This window comes from Lutra lutra, chromosome 8 (genome assembly GCF_902655055.1).
Source record: "Lutra lutra chromosome 8, mLutLut1.2, whole genome shotgun sequence".
NCBI classification, from domain to species: domain Eukaryota; kingdom Metazoa; phylum Chordata; class Mammalia; order Carnivora; family Mustelidae; genus Lutra; species Lutra lutra.
The window spans coordinates 116704336-116724505 of NC_062285.1; positions in this window are offsets into that span (position 1 = coordinate 116704336).

Sequence of the window (20170 nt, forward strand, 5' to 3'; positions counted from 1 at the left end):
CTGAATTGCACAGGAAAATTGCACAGATTCTTAAACTATAAGGAGCAAAGAAGCCCATGACTGTGTTATTTAGAATTGGCGAATTAGCCCCACAAATCTTTGGGTTTCCTTTTACACGTTGTCTTGCCAAGTTCTAAGGTCAGAGTGAGACTAGCCCTACGAGTGCTCATGCCTCTGATGATCTTTCACACCATCGCTGTGGCTCACATGGGAAGATTCTTTCTAAGCCACATGAAGTTTTCCCAGGTCCGGTTCTGAGTCAGCAGGTCTTTAGTAGATGTATAAACTTTTCCACAGCTTCTTTTTTTCCTCCCCCCAACAAGGTCAAGGTAGGGTTGGAACAAGAAAAATTTGGAACTATTCCCACTTGAGACTTATTTCCTGAGAAAACAGTTTTTCATAATCTGAAAGTTTATGGAATTTTGACATGCAAGTTATATGCGTGTGTGTGTGTGTGTGTGTGTGTGTGTGTGTGTGTTCGTTTTTTGAGGAACTCACATTAAATAAAATTTTACTTGGGGAGTTGCTGGAATGACTCGGGTGTCAGCTCTATAACTTTAACTTTAAATATTAAACCCAAACACAGCTTCCATGTTCCAATTCATACTGAAGCTTTATAATATATGGCCTTGGAGGAGAGGGATAATGATCTCTTGGGAGAGGCAAGATCCAATTAAAATTCAGTTTGCTGTCTTTAGGAAAGACATAAGTGGTTATATATCCTTTGAGAGGGTCTTAAGAAATACACACCTGAGCTTTAAATGGCTACTCACTTGACTGCGAAGTTGAATTTCAATTCATCTGGGAGTCAGAGCCCAAGAAAGAATTCAAATAACAACACTCTGATATTTCCTGGTGTGTTACCAGGGAGAAAAGAGCTCCTGGAAAATGAATGCCTTACACATTTGTAGATATTACCAACCACTTATAAAAACAAGACCATTGTTATGCATAGAAGTAAGTCCTTTTAGGGGAAACCCAAGAGTGAATTGAAATGTGGCTGACATTTCTACCACGAGATAAAAATGTGTGTGTGTGTGTGTGTGTTTTTTAAATATCGTGTTTAAGTTCTCTTAGTTAAACAAAGAAAAAGAAAAAAAAAACTCTATAACCCAGTATTCATAAGCAATTCCAGACACTTCACCCATAACATAATTCACAGGAAGACATTACACTTCTAAACACAAAAGCTATTAGCAGGTTTTTCTAATTCTCTTTTAGTTCAGTAAGGGGATTATTGGCTGTATTTCATAATTCCATATATTTTTTTTAAAAAAAGAAAATACACAATAGATTGAACAGAAAACATACAAATGATTTCTATTTCATTCATTAGATGACTACTAAGATGAAACACTCCAACAATGTACACAAGCTTCCCTGCCCCCGCTTTGTTTGCTTCCTTTTTTTTTTTTTCACAAGGGTCTCATGTATTTTTTAAAATACAAAAAAGAAAAGCCCTGATATTGCCTCAGAGCTACCCCACCTCACTGCCCCACTTCAAATTCTGATTGACTATAACTGTTTCTATTGGAGACCATAGATTGATGAAATAAGACCAATGGATTTATCATATATCCACATTAAATACTAAGTGACATTGTACCAGGGGTGTTTTAGTTACAAGCCCATTTATTTCTTCAATGAATTTGCTGAACAGCGGTCTTAGTTAGAACAATGCAAGTTGATATAATAAATAAGCCCCTAAATGTCAGTGTTCGAATTTTAATATCATCAAGGTTTCATTTTCATTGACAGAAACAATGAAGTGGGAGTGATTCTTGTGATTTAGGGAGTCAGAATCCCTCATCTCCTGCCCCCACCATTTTCCGGAGTCTCAGAACCCTCTGCATTTATGAGAGAAGGAAAAAACAGCTTGAGAGACTCCCCCTTTTTAACCCCCTTCTGCTCACATGCTATTGGAATGAGAAAATCACATCGCCACACCTAGATGCAAGATGATTGAGAAATGAATCTCACAACGGGGCAGCGGCCTTCCACTGACAACTTCACACTCTGGAAGAGATTAGCTGCAACACCTCGGATGAGATCCTGTGCTGGTCACTGTGGAATGTTTCGAACTAAACTAAGCTGGCATCTTGTCTTTCCGTAGCCTGCACTTGAGCAAATTTTCCAAGTGTCCTACTTTCTGATCAGTAATAATAGTTAATATATAGTAAAAGCTTGATATATATCAAGCTCATTATGGATTCAGAGGGTGTGTAGGTGGTAACTACAGGACTCAAACTCTGTTGTGTAAATGTCCATACCCACGTTCGTACCTTCTACATTCCTCTAATCAAGGACTGCCACAAGGCAGAGCCCACACCAGACAATGAAATGATGTGTTTTATACTAAACAGAACTCCAGTGTAAACTGCTGGGGTAACTACAAGTCATAAATGAGGGCCCAGTTCCAACACATAAGAAGCTATATTCCAAAACACAATCATCTCTAAGAGAAAGATTTTGTAAAATATGCAGTGTCAATACTAAAATATTGATTAATCATTTAAAAAGAAAAGCTGACTCCATTGAAAAGGACATGCTGATTTATGTGAGTAGGTAGGTGTATAAGCATTAGTGTGGGAAAAAACTTATGTAAGAAAGTACTGACAAGAGAGAGCAAGATGCCCACAGCAGGGCACCCCCGCTTTACCCAGGATGTTCTACTGTATCCTCTTTGCGTGTCTACCTCTAACTTGCAAACTATCTGGATTCACACGTCCCATTGCCAGTTTGACAGCTTTTCCTCCCCCAAAAATGAAGAAAAGATTTCTCTGATTCTTGTTTCTTATTGTAATTCTCCCATGTTTTAGAGGCAGGCTTTTAAGAAAAGGAATTCCAGGTATAGAGCAGTCCTTGAGGGGCGCCTGGGTGGCTCAGTGGATTAAACCGCTGCCTTTGGCTCAGGTCATGATCTCAGGGTCCTGGGATCAAGCCCCGCATCTGCCTCAGCATCCCTGCTGAGCAGAGAGCCTGCTTCCCCCTCTCTCTCTGCCTGACTCTCTGCCTACTTGTGATCTCTCTGTCAAATAAATAAATAAAATCTTTAAAAAAAAAAAAAAAGAACAGTCCTTGACTTGGAGCAGAAAAGGAGTGTCTTCTAGCCAAGGATATAGTTCATATGCATAAATAACTTGTATACGAGGTAAAATTGAGGATAAATCACCTCTAAAATGTGTGGATGACATTCTATCATGGGAGAGAGATTACATGCAGTTTTGTAAAGGAAGTGAACTTTCAGCTAAGGCTTTTAGCAACATGTAAAATTAAATGAATTGACCAAGTGTAGAGAAAATAGGAAATTGCCATTTGGAAGCATATGATCTACTCAGTTAGTCAACCAACAAATACATTGAGTGCAGGGTAGGGTATAAAGTATGGAAGGAAGAGGGGGCCATGAAATATGCAAGATGGCTTCTACCCTCACTGAGGTCAGCAACTAAGAGCAAGTATGGAAGAGAAAGGACAACTGGCATGGATGGAGCCCCCAAGTGTGCCTGGCAACGTGCTAAGTGCATCAGCTGGATTATCTCATCTGGTGTTAATGGACGTGGAGCACTTAGCCAGGTGCCTGGCACAGAAAGAGTGTGCACTAGTGGCATCTGTGCTTTAAATGCCAATTTTATGTGGGAGTTATTATTATCTCTGCTTTCAAAATATGGAAAGTAAGGCACCATGAGCTTAGCAGACCTAATCAAAGCCCCTTAGCTGGAGAAATTAGATGGAAAGTTCCATAACAAAGAGAGTATGCCTGGAAAAAGATGGCCTGAGCACACACCCTGCCACTCCTTCTCCTACTCCCCCCATTCTAATTCTAATCAACTTCCACCTTAAACAGAGCATCTTTGATGTAGGGTATTAGATAGGGCAGGGAGGATGCATGCCAGACCTCCCATTTCTGGGGGTCTAGCTGGAGCAAGTTGGTGATGAGATGATTTCCATACACCAGTAATGATGAACTAGGGGAAAGAGTCAGAGCACCAAGCTTCCTGAGAGAGTGCAGCCTGGGAGGGAAGGGTCTATGAAGCTTTAAAGTGTAGTGCACCAGCTTGGGGGATGATCCTGGGGCCACCTGCTGGTCTCCTTGGCTTTGGAGGAGTTTGATGGAGCCAGGCAGATGTGCTCTGATCTCTCTGCCTTTGAGGCTAGCCAGCCACCTTGCCACTTTGTGGGGAAATGGCTTCCTCTTACAAATTTGCCAGTTAGGGATTGCTCGATCTCCTTCCATTCCTGTAACTCAGGGTTCCTCAATGCTAACCCAGACAACTAGAACCAGGGGTCAAAAGTAAAAATAATGAACACCCCAAGGGGACACAGGAGTCAGATTAAGGAATAACAATCTGCACATCAAGAAGAATATTCTTCTGCTAAAATAGAATGGCCAGAGGAGACAGAGAACAACTTCAACAGAGTAGAAAACTCAATTACAGAGATGAAAAATAGCATTAAAATCCTTTCCATAATTTTTATATCTAAAAATGTAACTCTGTTAAAGCCAGGGTGGTCCCAGATAAGGCAGACTCAGTAACATTTGAAACTTAAAGTGATCAAATGCAAATGAGTAGTTCTGAGTCTCAAAATTAGCTGATCATTAGACTAACTTGGGATCCCTGTTAAAGACACATATTTTTCAACTTAGTCCCAAGTTTGAAACTCCAGAAGTAGAACCAAAGGAGTGGCCTTTCTGTTTGAAGTGGGCAATGGGTTTAATTGGGGGGTACTGGTTACAGGGACCCTTGAGAGTGGAGGCAAATATTGAATGAGGTAGATCCCTAGGTCTGCAGGGGCTGTGAAGGGTGGGTCACATTTAGAAATAATGGCTGATGAATATAAAACAAAGATTGATGAATGTTTCATTTGTGTGATATCAACGTTTCATGGGAAATATTCACAAACATGTCACAACTATAGATCAAATATCAAGTCTAAAACTTCCTTATGTTTAAATCTAGCCTTAAATAATGTGAAACAGATCACATAAGTAGGAAGGTGAATCCTGCACTTTTTCAAAGTTTTAAAAACCTGGGTTCATCTAGTGCACGTTTCCCTCACTCTGTGTGGGTGGGTGTGTTTAATAATTGTAAACAGGCAAGTTAAATTTTGCAGTCTTACTTTTTTAACCACTGACAATGACAATGCTCTGTTTGTCTCTCAATGTTCCATTTCGAAAAAGATGGATCACCGTTTTGGCAAGGTATGAAGGAACAACAATAGGGATAAATGGAGTGCTTGGAAGACAGATGTGTGGTGGTGTGTCCAATTTGATAGAATCACCCTTGCATATTTCTCTCCTACATTTCTTGAACTACTCCCACTAAGGGCAACCACTAAGAAGCCAAGTAGTTCTTGGCTTTTTTTTTCCTTTAAAAAGGCTGCTTCCAGAGTCACTGGTGTAATAACAGGAATCAAAGGATTCCTGGATCAAAAAAGATGGTTTCTGATAACTTCCAGCAGATTGGTCCCTTGGAACTGATTTTTTTTTTTTTTTTTTTCCAGGAGGTGTGATGGATTGGAACTAATGGATTCAACAAATTTCACCACCACTTATTTACTAAAAGCAGCCAAGCTCCACAAGGCTGACCTTGCCGCCATTGGGAGACTCACAGCATGACTACTTCTTCAAGAGCAACAAACCCAACACTTCCCTGCATCAGAATCACAGAACACCAGCCTCAAGAAATACTCTGCAACAAATAAGAAGCATTCTGTTATCAAATTTGGGACAAGAAGCACACACACACTGTCACCTCTCAGAGGGTCTCGGGATACATTAGCACATGTGATCTTCTGAGGGCCCCACAGTAGGAAAAACAAAAAACAAAAAACAAAAAATGTATAACTCTCTTTCACTCAGAATTGCCGAAACATATTTAACCACTTATTTTAGTTCACTACAGCTGCCTTTGGAAAGGACCACAAACTGTGTGATTTAAAGAACAGAAATTTACTGCCTCACAGTTCTGGAGGCCAAAAGTCCAACAAGAAGGTGTATTTAGTTTCCTCTGAGGGTTTTGAGGGGTTCTGTTCCAAGCTCTCTCCTTGGCTCGAAGATGGCTGTCTTCATGTTCACGAGGTATTCTTCCTATGTATCCATGTCCTAATTTCCCCTTCTTGCAAGGACCCTCGTCATTTTGGATTAGGGCCCATCCGAACTTGGTTACCTCTGTAAAGACCCCATCTCCACATAGGTCACATTCTGAGGTGCTGGGAGTTAAGACTCACATATAAACTTGGGAGGGGTAAGGACACTCTTCAACCTATCACACCACTGAACCCCTTTTGCAAATGTCGTCTATGAACAGTGTGCAGCACCCATTTGGGAAAATGTAACCATGGCCTCGCTGGTTACTGTGCTTGTCCTTAGTAGTTCCCAAGTGCCATTTGCAGAACAAACACAGAATCATGGGGGCTGAGGGGGGGGATGCACTTTTTAAAAATTGTAGATTCTTGAGTCTCACCTCCAGAGATTGAAATCCACTAGATCTAGAGAGGAACTCAGGCACTTGGAATTGTGAAACCTGCCCAGGCTCAGACATATAACCAGATTGGAGTTCTACAGCCATTTAACACTTCTTTGTTATTTTTAGACTTGATTTGGGCCAGGAATCTCAGAATAGCTGCCTAAGAATTGTACTTTCTTTTAAAATAGTGTGAACATAGGATTATTTCCTTATCTCTGTTTTTATCACATCTTGTAGCTGCCTCCATCCTGATACAAACTAAATAATGTGCATAGAGACCCTGCCTTATTCACCTTTTCTTTCTCTGTGCCTACCAGAGAGCAGGCAGATAATGAGAACCCAGTAAGCATGGATTAAATGAATCAGTACCCAAAGCATTGCACGCAAACATGTACAATTATTGTATTATCTAAAAAAAAAGGTCCTTGATATTGACACATCTTTAGCCTTGGGAGATTTCATCCACACCTAAGATTTTAGAACATAACCCAGGCAAACCTTCCTCACCTCCCCCTTTCTACTCCAGCCCGAACAGACATGAGTCTTGTGTTTTCAGGACATGTTTGTTTTCAGGATACTTTATACTCTTTTCTACCCTCGAGGATTTTTGTCCATGCTATGTTGAGATTCTTCTCACTGCTCTCTTCCTCCACCCTACCCCCAATTGCCACCACTCTTGACAAACTAAAGTTTGTTTCCCCTGTCAGATCTGGAGTGGTGGTCCTCTTAAACATTTCCATACAATGCTTCGGTTTTCTTTGGAGACATTGATCACACTTGTAAAAATTAGTTCAAAGGCTGCTCTCCATGCCAGACTCTAAGCTACTTGTGAGTAGGCTTCACACTCATTGTGTTCATTTTTGAAAGTACAGAAACTTGTATAAAATAGGAATTCAAAGATTGATTGAGGGATGATGTACTCTAAGATGCTAACATGCTTTTCTCTACCATGGAACAGGGAGATTCTCTAGAACAGGGACTAAGTTTAATTCATTTTTCTATTTTCGACACCTGGCAGAATGCCTGGAAGACAGAATGTTTTCATTAAATTTCCTTAAAATTGTTAAGGTTTTTTTTATTTGTGTCTTTGTTTACTTTTGCCTAGATGAAAGCCTGGGAGGGAAAATTTAGGACAAGGGTAGATGTTGGTGAAAATACAAAAATAGAGTTGTTCTTTCTTGTCCTTAAAGCTCAGACTTAAAATATCTTTAAAATAAAAATAAACCGGAATAACAGGGAATATTTACTGGAAACAAAGCATGACAGACAGCTGATATGATTCTAAGGAAACAAAAGGTAACAGTAAATGAAAGAACAGTTTAAAAGTCAGTTTTTAGATTGCCAAGATCATTTCACATGCCATAACTTGGCAGTTATCTTCTTAGGGAGAAACTGGAGTATTTATCAGCTGGGGATTCTACCAGTTCACTGTTTCTAAAGCCAGAGGAGACGTGCACAACCATGACACATGGGGACCATGGCCATGACCAGACTTCAGGTCACAGAAGTGATCAGAACTGAAGGTACTATCTACCTCTTTCCTGGAAAATGCAGCTCAGCTTCCTAACGCTTGTGACGTTCTGTGTGTGCAACTGCGGGGATCAAGATCTTTCTTCCCATAATACTAAAAATTAGCTTCCTGATCACTAGCTGTCTGTCTTTCTAAGGCAACTGTGGAAAATAAGGGGGATGGGTACCTGTTTCCTAGGGAAGATGGAAATGGGTCTCTCCACAAAGTGAAAGAGAAATTTCTCTTTCCAATATCTCCAGTGTAGAGAACTGTTCATAAGAGACTGGAGAAATCTTGCACTGGAAGAAATGGCCTTCTCAGAAGGAGAGAGATTGTGATTCCATTTACTTTCTTCTGAAATGGACTTTCAACATAGTTAATGGATTGGGATGATAGCAGCTGAGGTCTCTTGGCAGTAAGAGGAACTAAAAAAGGGGATCCCTGCTAGGGAAATGAAGTCTGACTTTCAGGGCTGGAAGATTGTGGCACAGAGAGCCTAAAAACAGGAATATCACCTGATATAAGTATGGCAGCATTAGGAAAATGGCCTTCCTTACCTGAAAAACCACCAAGGCGCAACCCCAGCAAGACCACCAGCACAGCAATAGATTCATGTTCTCAGGTTTTCCACTGAGATATTGGGAAACCCACAGCACATCTCCGGTGGGTCAGAATCTCGCGTGCTCTGCCACCTGAAGTCTCAAAGCAGCACTGGCTTATGCCTTTGCTCTAGATTGCTTCCTGGAATTCTGGGCCAACACAAAGAGAAGAGGAAAGTCCCAAAGGAAAGAAAAGCAAAGGTTTTGTGATCAGTTTAAATATTTTTTCTGAATGTTAGCTTTTGTGTATATATATATATACTCCAGGCTGATGAATGGACTGTTTTGACCACTATGGCAAAAAATGAATTATTGGCTTTGTAATACTTTCTTATTGCTGCCTTAACAAATTACCACAAACATAGCAGCTGAAAACAACACAGATTCATTATTCTACAGTCCTAGAGGTCAGAAGTCCAAAATGAATCTTACTAGGCTAAAATTAAGGTGTTGTTGAAGCTGCATTATTTCTGAAGACTCTAAGGGAGAATCCATTTTGTTGTTTTTGTCAGCTTTTAGAGACTGTTGACCTTCTTTGTCTGCTGGCCTCTTTCTCCATCTTCAAAACAGCAATGTAGCATCTCCAAAATCTCTCTCTTCCCTTCTCCTTCTGTTTCCAGAGTTATGTTTTCTTCTCTTTTTAATCTGATCCTACTGCCTCCTTCTCATAAGGACCCTGTGATTTCACTGAACCCACACAGAAAACCAAGAGAGTATCCCCATCTCAAGATCTGTACCTTTAATCACATCTGTAGCATCCCTTTTGCTGTGTAAGGTAACATATTTATGGATTCAAGGACTCAGTAGGATGTAGGGATCTTCAGTGTGATGGGGTGGGAGTTGGGGAAGGAGAGACATTATTCAGTGTATCATATTCACCCTTCATTGTCTTAACAATGAATGACTAGTCAGCACCCATAATCACCTTAACAAACAGCAGGGCTTTTTAACAGCACAGTCACTGGGCAAGACAAAGAAAAGGGAGCAAGGCTGAACATGAAGTAACATAAGTGCAATGGACAAGACCTGGTGCTTCAGGTTCTGGTTTCGTTGGATGGCATGGGTATCAGTGCCATTAAGTGAAGTCAGAAATCCATGAGATGACTTCAGGAAAAAATATGTGATGGTAGATATTTTCAGTTTGAGATAGAGTATCACATAAATTAATCCAATACCAGATACAAATCCTTATAACATATGATCATGTGTTATATTTAGAAGGGTTTGGCATATGTACTGTTATATATTAGAGGCTAATATAGTTCAAAGATTTATTATGACTTTTAAGATACTGCAATGTAGATAACTTACAAGTCAATTCTCTTCTTAGCTCTGTTTTGATCCCACACCTACCAAGATGCAGAAGCAACTTTTCACACATTTCTTTTTTTTTTTTTGAAGATTTTATTTATTTATTTGACAGATAGAGATCACAAGTAGACAGAGAGGCAGGCAGAGAGAGAGAGGAGGAAGTAGGCTCCACGCTGAGCAGAGAGCCCGATGGGGGGCTCGATCCCAGGACCCTGGGATCATGACCTGAGCCGAAGGCAGAGGCTTTAACCCACTTAGCCACCCAAGTGCCCCTAGATATTCACTTTTGAAACTGATTTTGAATTCATAATTTTATATTCTCTAGAAGGGACCTCCAGATTCTATAAGATTTAAGATTTACAAAACCTGCCTATGCTGCCTAAATGGATTTATAAAAGCATCAAAGATGGACCTCTCCCATGAGGACTTTTCATACAGGGCTCCTACATAATATTTTTGCATATAGTTATGTATAATTAATTTTCCTGCACCTGTACCATGTTGGCCAAAGTTATCCATGTCCAGCTCATTTTTATGTCCTTGGTGCCCAGAAAGTTACCAGGTGTTCAGTCAGAATTTTATAAAACTGTATTGATGTATTAGGTAAAGGGTAGATTCAAATTAATTCTTACACATTATTTGATCTAATGGATAAATTAGGGACTGGCCTCAGCATTAACTGTGTAATTGCATTCACCATAACATTCATAGAAGAAATAATATTCGAGGAGCATTTCCAAGGTTGAAAACAAGATTTCTCAGCAAACCCACATCTGTCCTTTTCCTATGCTGTGAGACACTTCGGGAAGGTTTTCAACATTTGGTTTCCCAGCTGCCCTGCCAGTGACCAGAAGGACAATGTCTGTGTTTCTGACAACAGTTCAACCCAGGGTCTCTAGTTCAGCTTTATCAATAAATATCAAGGTTTACCAATACTAACATTTTGATCTCCCATCTGCCTGTTATATGTCTATTTTTCATAATTTGTAGGAGGGAGGGCCATGTTTGGTTATCATCCTTAAACCAAAACATTCCTTTTGAAACATTGGATGCTATGCTCTGGTGTTTGTTTTCCTAGGTCAGAAATTCCTGCTCTGAGAGTTCTAGAGAAAGATTTGCCCAGATTTGAACAGATTTCGGTGGGGAGAGGGGACCTCAAAGTAAAGAGGTGGCTTTTGACTAGCAGAGGAATGAACAAGAAAAGCCAAAAAAAAAAAAAAAAAAAAAAAAAGTCTCTAAAATTCAGGCCAAAGAAAATAAAGGATGAAGGAACAGCCCAGGGGGGTTAGGCAATGGAAAACTCCAGAAGGATTAGTGGGAGGACAGAACAGAACTGAGGGCCTGGAGGATCATGGGAGAAAGAATTTTTAAAAAGCAGAGAGAAGATTTTAGCACCCTGAGGAATGTCCATTTCCCAGGATGAGGAGAGAAGGAAGAGGAACAGAGCAAGTCAAATGAAAGGAAAGGGTAGAAAAATGAGGAGGAGGGTTTGAAGGTTTGTGCACAGCTACGGATGGGCAACACACATTTATTTGTCATGTTAATGTTTGCTGTTAATGTTTTTCATCTAATTCCTTTAAAATTTTTAGTTAGGATTTCTTTAACTTTAAAACAGGATCATTAGCTGGGAGTTAGTACAAATCAAACACAAAACCATTGCAAACAAGTGGGAGTTCTCATAACCCTAATCAGAAAGGCCTGTGTTGTGTTTCTAAATCCTGTCCCAAGGGTCTATGAGAAGTGTGTAATGACAGTGTTTCCATAAGAGCCTGATTTCATACAATCACCGCTCAGATCAAATGTGGGGGAAATTTAAAAAAAAAAAAAAGGCTGTTTTCAAATCCAAGTCCCTCTTTGAAATTTAAAATCATATTCTTTTCTCTTTAAAGATGTATTTATTTGAGCGGGGAGAGGGTCAGTAGGAGAGGGAAAGAGAATCTCAAGTATATTCCCCGCTGAGCACCGAGCCTTGGGTGGGGCTCAGTCTCAAGACCCTGAGATCATGATCTGAGCCCAAATCAAGAAAGCTGCACTTAACCGACTGAGCTACCCAGGTGCCCCTAAAATCATATTCCAAGCCGATGGTTCATATAAATTATAAAGCAAGGGAATGAGGTAAAAGCAGCAGCACAAAGAAGATTTTAAAAGAAGCAGAGCAGGAAAAAAGACAAGCCAGGGTTTGGTTATACCTTCTTACAAAACACATCAAGTCTCCTAAGTGTATCAGATCTACACCCAATGCAATGGTCAAATGACCTGTAGACTCACTTCAAACAGACTACCTAGGAAAATGCCATATTCAATTCAGGGTTCAGGACCACTGTAGACCCCCAGTTTAGTCATGTACTGAAGTCCCCAAACTCATCCCTCAGTGGTCACCAAAACTGTGTCAGTCTCAGAAAACCCATTGCCATTCACAAAGGTCAAGGGCTTTGGCAGTTTATGCAATGACAAACACTTGCTTCAACACCAGCGCCTTCCTTTGTTGGATATTTGTTTGAAATTCTGCAGTTGGGAGATGTTTATGTTCACATGAAAACAAATGGAAGCAAAACATCTTATGGTAAACATGTCTCTAGAAAAAACAAATTCCATCTTTTTACACATAGGAAACAGCAACAGCAAAATGAAGTTAATGCCTTCAACTCATTTAGTTGTAAAATTATCTGCAAGTTCTTGGACACTGCCCTAAGAAATCATTTAATTTGGGTTATTGCAGGATGTATGGCTCTGAGAAACCTGGTTTGGGCCGCTGCATCTTTAATGAGGTTGATTAGATAAGAGGAACAGATCCTCACTAGAATGAAAGCTGTCTCAACAAATGTGGAACACTGTCTTCATTTAATTTATTTTAATCAATAGATTTATTCATACCCTGCCTTCTTCCAGAAAGGATTTAGGGCAGCTTAGCTAGTGTGAAGGTCTGAAGGTATAGGTGCTCATGAATGCCTCAGATTAATATCTAGAGCATATAACATATCCAGATAGTTTCCAATTATCAATGTGTTAATCTGAGCTTGGAAAAAGCTTTTAAACTGCAGTGAAATATCAACTAGCTTCGAACCTGCATTTTTCGCAAGCTTTTTTGTCATTTGGAAGCCTGTACAATGAGCCTATTATACCTTTTTAAAAAAAGAAAGAAAGAAAAGCAACCTTCTGGTGTTGCTTTTGTCCATCTTATCTTATCATTCAGCAGCCTATTCAGGATCGTATGTGGGAAACTATGTGTGTAAGATTGAGCCCTATACTCCCTGTAGGAACTTCTTGAAAAAACATCCTTCTTAAATGGGCAGCTATGTGTAAAAAAAAAAAAAAGAGAGAGAGAGAGAGAAACTCTACTTCTATAATGAAGTTGGCTTCTTATTCAGTATGTTTCAAATCTCATGTTTAAAATTAAGAAAACTCAAAGCAGACCATCTCTAGAGGTTTTCATAGCCCATTTTTTAAATGACAAATGCCTGCTTAAATTAGATTGTTAGCAAATTCTTATAGTAAGAGGGATATAGTACCATCTTTAAAATGATCTACTATGCCTTGATATTCCTTTGTTTTTGAGATGAGTTTAAAGGATGAAAAGACATCAATTTTCTACTAATGTATGCCAATATCACATGAACATTACAGGGATAAGAATATTTACAGAGTTCCCTGAATATATAAATATGCATGATTTGAGGGCCCAGGACAGAAATGAAAACAAATCTTTATTGAATTCTAATCTCAAGACTGAAACAGACTCATCCTGAAATCCTGTTAACTGGAGTAACCCCAGTTTATAGCTAGATTTCATCTAGGAGATACAGTGGGGCCAAAGGTCTCACTATTGCAGAATATTCATTATATAGTATTTCTGTTGGCAGAAGTGAATATAAGAGCATTTACAGATGTGACAAACAACTGGTCAGATGCCACTGGCCATTTAGAAGCCTCATTGGATTTTTCATTAAATTTGGTGACCACTGATTAACTAAGAGCCCATTCTAGCACAACCATTCATTTTCCCTTGAATAATTTCATGGCCATCACGTCAATGAAAAAAAGAAAAGAAAAGGTAAGTAATGATCTCAATAACATGTGAATAACTACTGAAAGCCCAGTAATTTCCATAGAGTTTATTCCTACCCTATACCATAGAGCTTGGCCACGGCCCAAGGTTCTGTTATTAAGGAATAAGGTGGGTGGGAGGGGACATGAGGGATGGCTGTTGGAAAGTCAATAGGAAACTCCATCCTCTAAGGTACTCAAATACATGAATGTACTCATCCCCACGCATGGAACAAGCTGCATCCATTTATTCCAAGCCTAGAATCTGCGTACTTTCTTCTCTATCAAGCTCAGATATGCTTGCTGTAAGACTAAAAGACAAGTTACTACTCCCATTAAACCAAATATAAAATGGTAAATGAAGGGACTAGAGTAACTGCAATAATAATAATTAAAGAAAACCATTTGGGGAGGAAGGAAAAGGAAATACATAGCAGTCACAGTTCCCCAGCAATGATCAAATCCTGCAGGGCGGAAACAGCACAGCCATGACAAGACCATGGCAAGGGCAGCTTAATTCTTGACCCACTGACAGTCCATGGATGGTTATAATCCCTGGGAGTCCTTCCCTTGTCTATCATCCCCTGCGGCCCTGACACTGACACTCCAGGAAGTTCTTCTTTGTATATCATCTTTCGTAGCCACAGTCGAGATAGACATTGTGGAGTATTTCTTTCCTTGGTGTCTTAGCTTGGGGTATGTAACAAAATCCCATGGACTGGGTGGTTTGAACAACAGACATTTACTTCTTCATTTCTAGTGGCTGTTAGGTCCAAGATGGAGGTACCAAAATGGTCAGTTTCTGGTAAGGACCCTTTCTAGCCTAGAGACGGCCACATTTTAGCTGTGTTCTCACATAGTAAGGGTGAGAGGTAGAGAGGGGTAAGGGAATGGGGAGAGAGAGGGAGCCCTGGTCCTTATAAGGACACTGATCCATCATCGGGGTTCTACCCTCATGACCTCAACCAAATCTAATCACCTCCCAAAGGCTCCACCATCAATCACATTGGATGTTGGGGCTTCAACACATGAATTTTGAAGGGACACAAACATTCAGTCCATAACACTTGGGGTTACCTAGTTTCGGTGGCCCACATCTAGGTGCTACAGGTTTAGGGACTCAAACTTTAGAGATTTTTATAGTACCAGCTATTTTTCAGATAGGCTTGGGATTTCTTTGGCTGTATATTTCTCTCAAAAATTTGGTAGATTTTCCATCTTTCTGCTGTCAGTAAGTTTCTGTACAGATAACCACAGTCAAATACTTTATCTAAAAATAGTTTTTAAGTTGGAAGACTTCCTTTAACGTACTTGATTCTGTGTTCTGTCATTTCCAAGTCCTCCAAAGACAGGCAGGAACCTCAGATCCATTTGAAACAAAGGTCTCAGGTGGGAAGATAACAACCTACATCCCACCTTGGGAGTAGCCCACCAGCTGTGCAGTGTGGTTGTCCCCGTCGAAGGAGGCTACTATCTAAACTGCTTTAGATGTGGGGGTGTATAGTTTACTTCCAACTCAACAAAACTGCAAAGTACTAGACTTTAGAAGACCTAAATCACAGACTTCAAGCATGGAACACATACCTGAGCAATGCAGCACCTTTTTTTTTTTTAAACTCTTCTACACATTGGTGAAGTCCAGCCTGAGGTCATTTCTCACTTATAGAGCTGGCAAGACACACTGCTACATTGAATTTCACCAGTTATCAGTCCTCAGGTGACATGTTTCCTTTCAGGGAAGGTGGGAAATCAAATGTGTCACTTACAATTCTGTCCAATGAGCTTCCCTTTCTGGTTGTCCTTCAGGGCAACCCCTGTGGCGACAGCAATCCACTCCCAGCAGCCAACAGCACAGAGTTTTCACAGTCATCTGGAAACCATTCAGGATTCTCTTCTTCTCCACCAGCCAACTTGTCATGGAAAGTATCTGATGAATCCTGGGGAGTGGGTTGAGGAAGTGCTGGTGGGAAAGGAAGAGTGAGAACCCTGGGAGTGTGAGTCACCTGTTCATTCACTTACCTAAGTGGGGAAGCCTTTGAGCTCTTCTTAAACCGATTATCAAATCAGTTCACTGATGGAATGCTAAATGTCCTGCTCGGCGTTGTGGCCCAGACCTGCGGTCTCCAATATGGCAGTCACTAGCCACATATGGCTACTGGGCATCTGAATGTGGTTTGTCTGAATTGAACTGTGAGAAAAGTACGAAATGCACATACTTTGAAAACTTACTACAAAAAATGTAAAATTTGCAATAATTTTTTATTGATTACTTCTACTTGAGAAATTGGATGAAGCTGTGAATTCAACCCACATTGTAATTCAGCAACCCACTGGATCAGCCTCTGCCTAATATTTGGCGGCTAGTGGTAAGAAATTGTTTGAAGGCAGTCATTGAAATGCTATGGCCTATTAACCATGACTTGAATAGAGAATCTCAAGGTTTGCACTTGACTTTTTTTTTTAAGTAATTTAGTACAATTATAAGAAGTCAGCACACCAGCTTTCTATTCTTGGTTATGAAATATCCATAAATAGATAAGTGCTAGAATCTTTTCACTTAGAAGCTCTGCTGGCAAGAACATCAGCTTTGTGAAAACAGAAAAGCATTGAAATCATAGCAAAAAAACAAATACTTCAACCAAATCCTTGATCAGCCTAGAGCAACATTCTTAGGAATAATGCTGTTCCCATCAAGTACCAAGATTTGAGCTGCTTTCAGTTATCTGGTGTGATACCCTCTTCTTTCTTTTTTTTTTCCCTCCCTCCATAAATATTTATGTATAATCAAATGTAATTTTGAAAATTTAAGTCATTACCAGAGGACCTGGGATTATAATGTTATCTTTCTTCTCTATTCAGAAAGGATTGCATTGTTTTTTGGCTTTGGTTTTACATATACATATATACTATATCATACACACACACACACACACACATACACACACGCACATGCATACTTGTACTATAGCTGATATTACTGTTGTATATGTATATATCTCACCACATCTCAATCTGGTTGCATCTTCTGCCTTGCAAAGACTATCAAGTCATTTTGTGCATTTCCTGGAGCCATAGGTGTGTTTTTGTGGGAGGAAATGGAAGAAAAAACAAAACTATTCCTCCAATTTAGCTCTCACTCAAAACAGCTGGGACTGGAATAAATTTGTTTTAAGACCATGCCTATATTCTTATCAAACTGAGTAAGCCAAAAGAAATATAAATCATGCACACTCAATGCATACATTTTTTTCTTCATTCCTCATATAGGAAGAGAGTCATAATTAAAAATAGGATGTCAATTGGACTACACCCACTGTAAGTCTTAGAGAAAATATCATCAGAAGTGGAGAGTCAAGAAAATATCAATTTTTCATTTTATTCATCATCCGAAAAGTCGCTTTTGTGGAACAGAAAAGTCAGTGGTTCTAAAACTTTACCTGACATCCTGTCACCTGGGGTGTGTATGGGGAAGAGGGCAGGGAGGGTGGGGAAGACTTGTTAAAACAGAATCTGCTGAGCTTCAACCCCAGAGTCTCTGCTTTAGCAGCTCTGAGGTGGGACCCAAGAATTTGCATTTCTAATAGGTTTATAGGTAATACTGCTATTTTTGGCCTGGGGAACCTTACTTTGAGAACCACACCTTCTTCTCCCCCCCCCCCCCGCCCCCCCAGCTTTCACATGAATTTTACTTTAGATAAAAGCAAGAAGTTCTGTTTCATCATCTTGGACCTTTCCAATATCTATGTTTGTTTTGTTTTTTTAAAGTCAGACAGGCAATTGTGTGAGAACTAAATAACATTTTTTATTTTAATTTAATTAATTAACATATAATATATTATTGGTTTCAAAGGTACAGGTCTGTAATTCATCAGTCTTATATAATACCCATTGCACTTTAGATCACATGCCTTCCATAATATTCATCACCCAGTTAGTCCATTCTTCTACCCTCTCCCCTCCAGCAGCCCTTAGTTTGTTTCCTACGATTAAGACTTTCTTAACAGTTTGTCTCCTCTCTGGCTTCATCATGTTTCTTTTTTTCCTCTCTTCCCCTATGATCCTTTGTTCTGTCTCTTAAAGTCCACATATCAGTGAGATCATATGATAATTGTCTTTCTCTGATTGACTCATTTCGTTTCACATAATACCCTCTAGTTCCATCCATGTCATTGCAAATGGCAAGATCTCATTTTTTTGATGGCTATGTAATATTACATTGTATATATATGTATATATCTACCACATCTTTTTCATCCATTCATCTGCCAAAGGACATCTGGGCTCCCCTTTGGATCACTACATTTTTATCTTTGTGGTAAATACTCAGTAGTATAATTGTTGGGTCATAGGGTAGCTCTATTTTCAACTTTTTGAGGAACCTCCATACTGTTTTTCAGAGTGGCTGCACCAGCTTGCATTCCACCAACAGTGTAGGAAGTGAGAACCACATCCTTAAGATATCATTGAAAAGGAGAATGTGAATGCTTCATCTAATCAGTTCAATGCCTCCTGCTGAAAGGGAAGTGGGAAAGGGTGAATCAATTTGCAATCGATTTGAGATCTAGACCCCTAAGCCATCCACCTCCTAGATTATATCCTTTGGGAGTGTTGGCAGTATTGAGATATAGAAGACACAGTTTCAAACAACTATAAATAAATGCAGCTTATTCATCACTCTTTTAGAGGAAGTAGGCTTGAAATAAGATTATCCTGAACAATCTTCATTGATAAGGAGCCAGTAAACCCTACCTGATTTTATTTTAATTCCCATATTAACAAGAATCTTAGTTTCTCTTCCCAATAGTGGGAGCTAAGAATAACCTGCAGAAACCCCTCAAGAAGTGATTCTGATGATGGCACAGATTAGACTGAGTCATGGTGCTAAGGTGAAGTCAAGCTGGACAATTTCTTGCCCAAAGGAAAAGAATCTCTGAGTCACAGCAATATGACAGAGATTTAGTTGTAGTTTCTGAGTGCATACCATATTTCCCACAGATAGCAGTACTCCAACACATCTCAGACAGGGCTTTGTATGTACCAGGGCCTTAATAAACATTAAATGAGTGAGTGAATGAATGAATAAAATTAATGTCACAATGTTTGCTATATGATGTTACACAAGCTCAATTATCTTGATGTGTTGAAGTCCATGCTTTAGCAGTATTTACCTCAACTTCTGTGCTTTACATCAACATAAGAACTCATGAAAGAGACACAAATCGTGACATCTGCCCAACTTACAGAAATTCTTTCAGTGGCCATCTCCAATTCTGTGGTGTGTTTCAGTCTTCTTGGTCACAGAGTGGACAAGGTCAAGCAATACATTCCATTTTTCTGACCATGGTGATAGATCCAAATAGGAGGTCAGGTGATCCAATCAGGGTCAGTAAGAATCTTCCCTGGGATATTTACAACTGAAATTGCAAAAGAGAAATTGCTTGTCCTTTCTGGTCACACTGCTTATGGGATGTTACCTGGGCAGATGACAACTAGGTGAGTAGAAAAGTAAGTCAGGAGTTGAAAGGAGAGAGAAAGCGTGGCACGAGGTAAAAGGCACAAATTTATGAGTGTGATTAGAGAGTCATTCTCAAATTTATCTGTATTTCTTGCTAGTTTCATATCTGGATTAAAATTTCCAACCACCTTTAAACAATTTAATTTAGCCAATGCATATGAATGAACATGATGGATGCCATGGCAGGCCTAACCCATAAAATCTCTCATGCCTGATCATTCATACTCTTTCACCTTTTCCTGCCTTGTAATGAACAAATATTACAACCTTGGAATTTATGCTTTGAAGACAGCAGAACCACAAAAGGAAATGAGCCTAAATGGCCATTTTGTAGAGTATCATCAGCTGATCAAGAAATCCAGTTTGAGGGGCTCCTGGGTGGTTCAGTCAGTAAAGTGTCTGCCTTCCGCTCAGGTCATGATCCTGGGGTCCTGGGGTCGAGTCCCACATCAGGCTCTCTGCTCAGTGGGGAGCCTGCTTCTCCCTCTCCCTTTCCTGCTGCCCCTGCTTATGCTCACTCATTCTCTCTCTCGCTTGCTTTCTCTCTTTATCAAATAAATAAAATCTTTAAAAAAAAAAAAAGAAAGAAAGAAGTCCAATTTGGACTTTCTGTCAGTTATAAATAATAGTCCATCATGCTTTAATCAGAGCATATTTCTGAATTTGTTATAGTGGCCATTTAATAAAGGAATTATTTAATATATAAATGTCATTTAAAGCATGA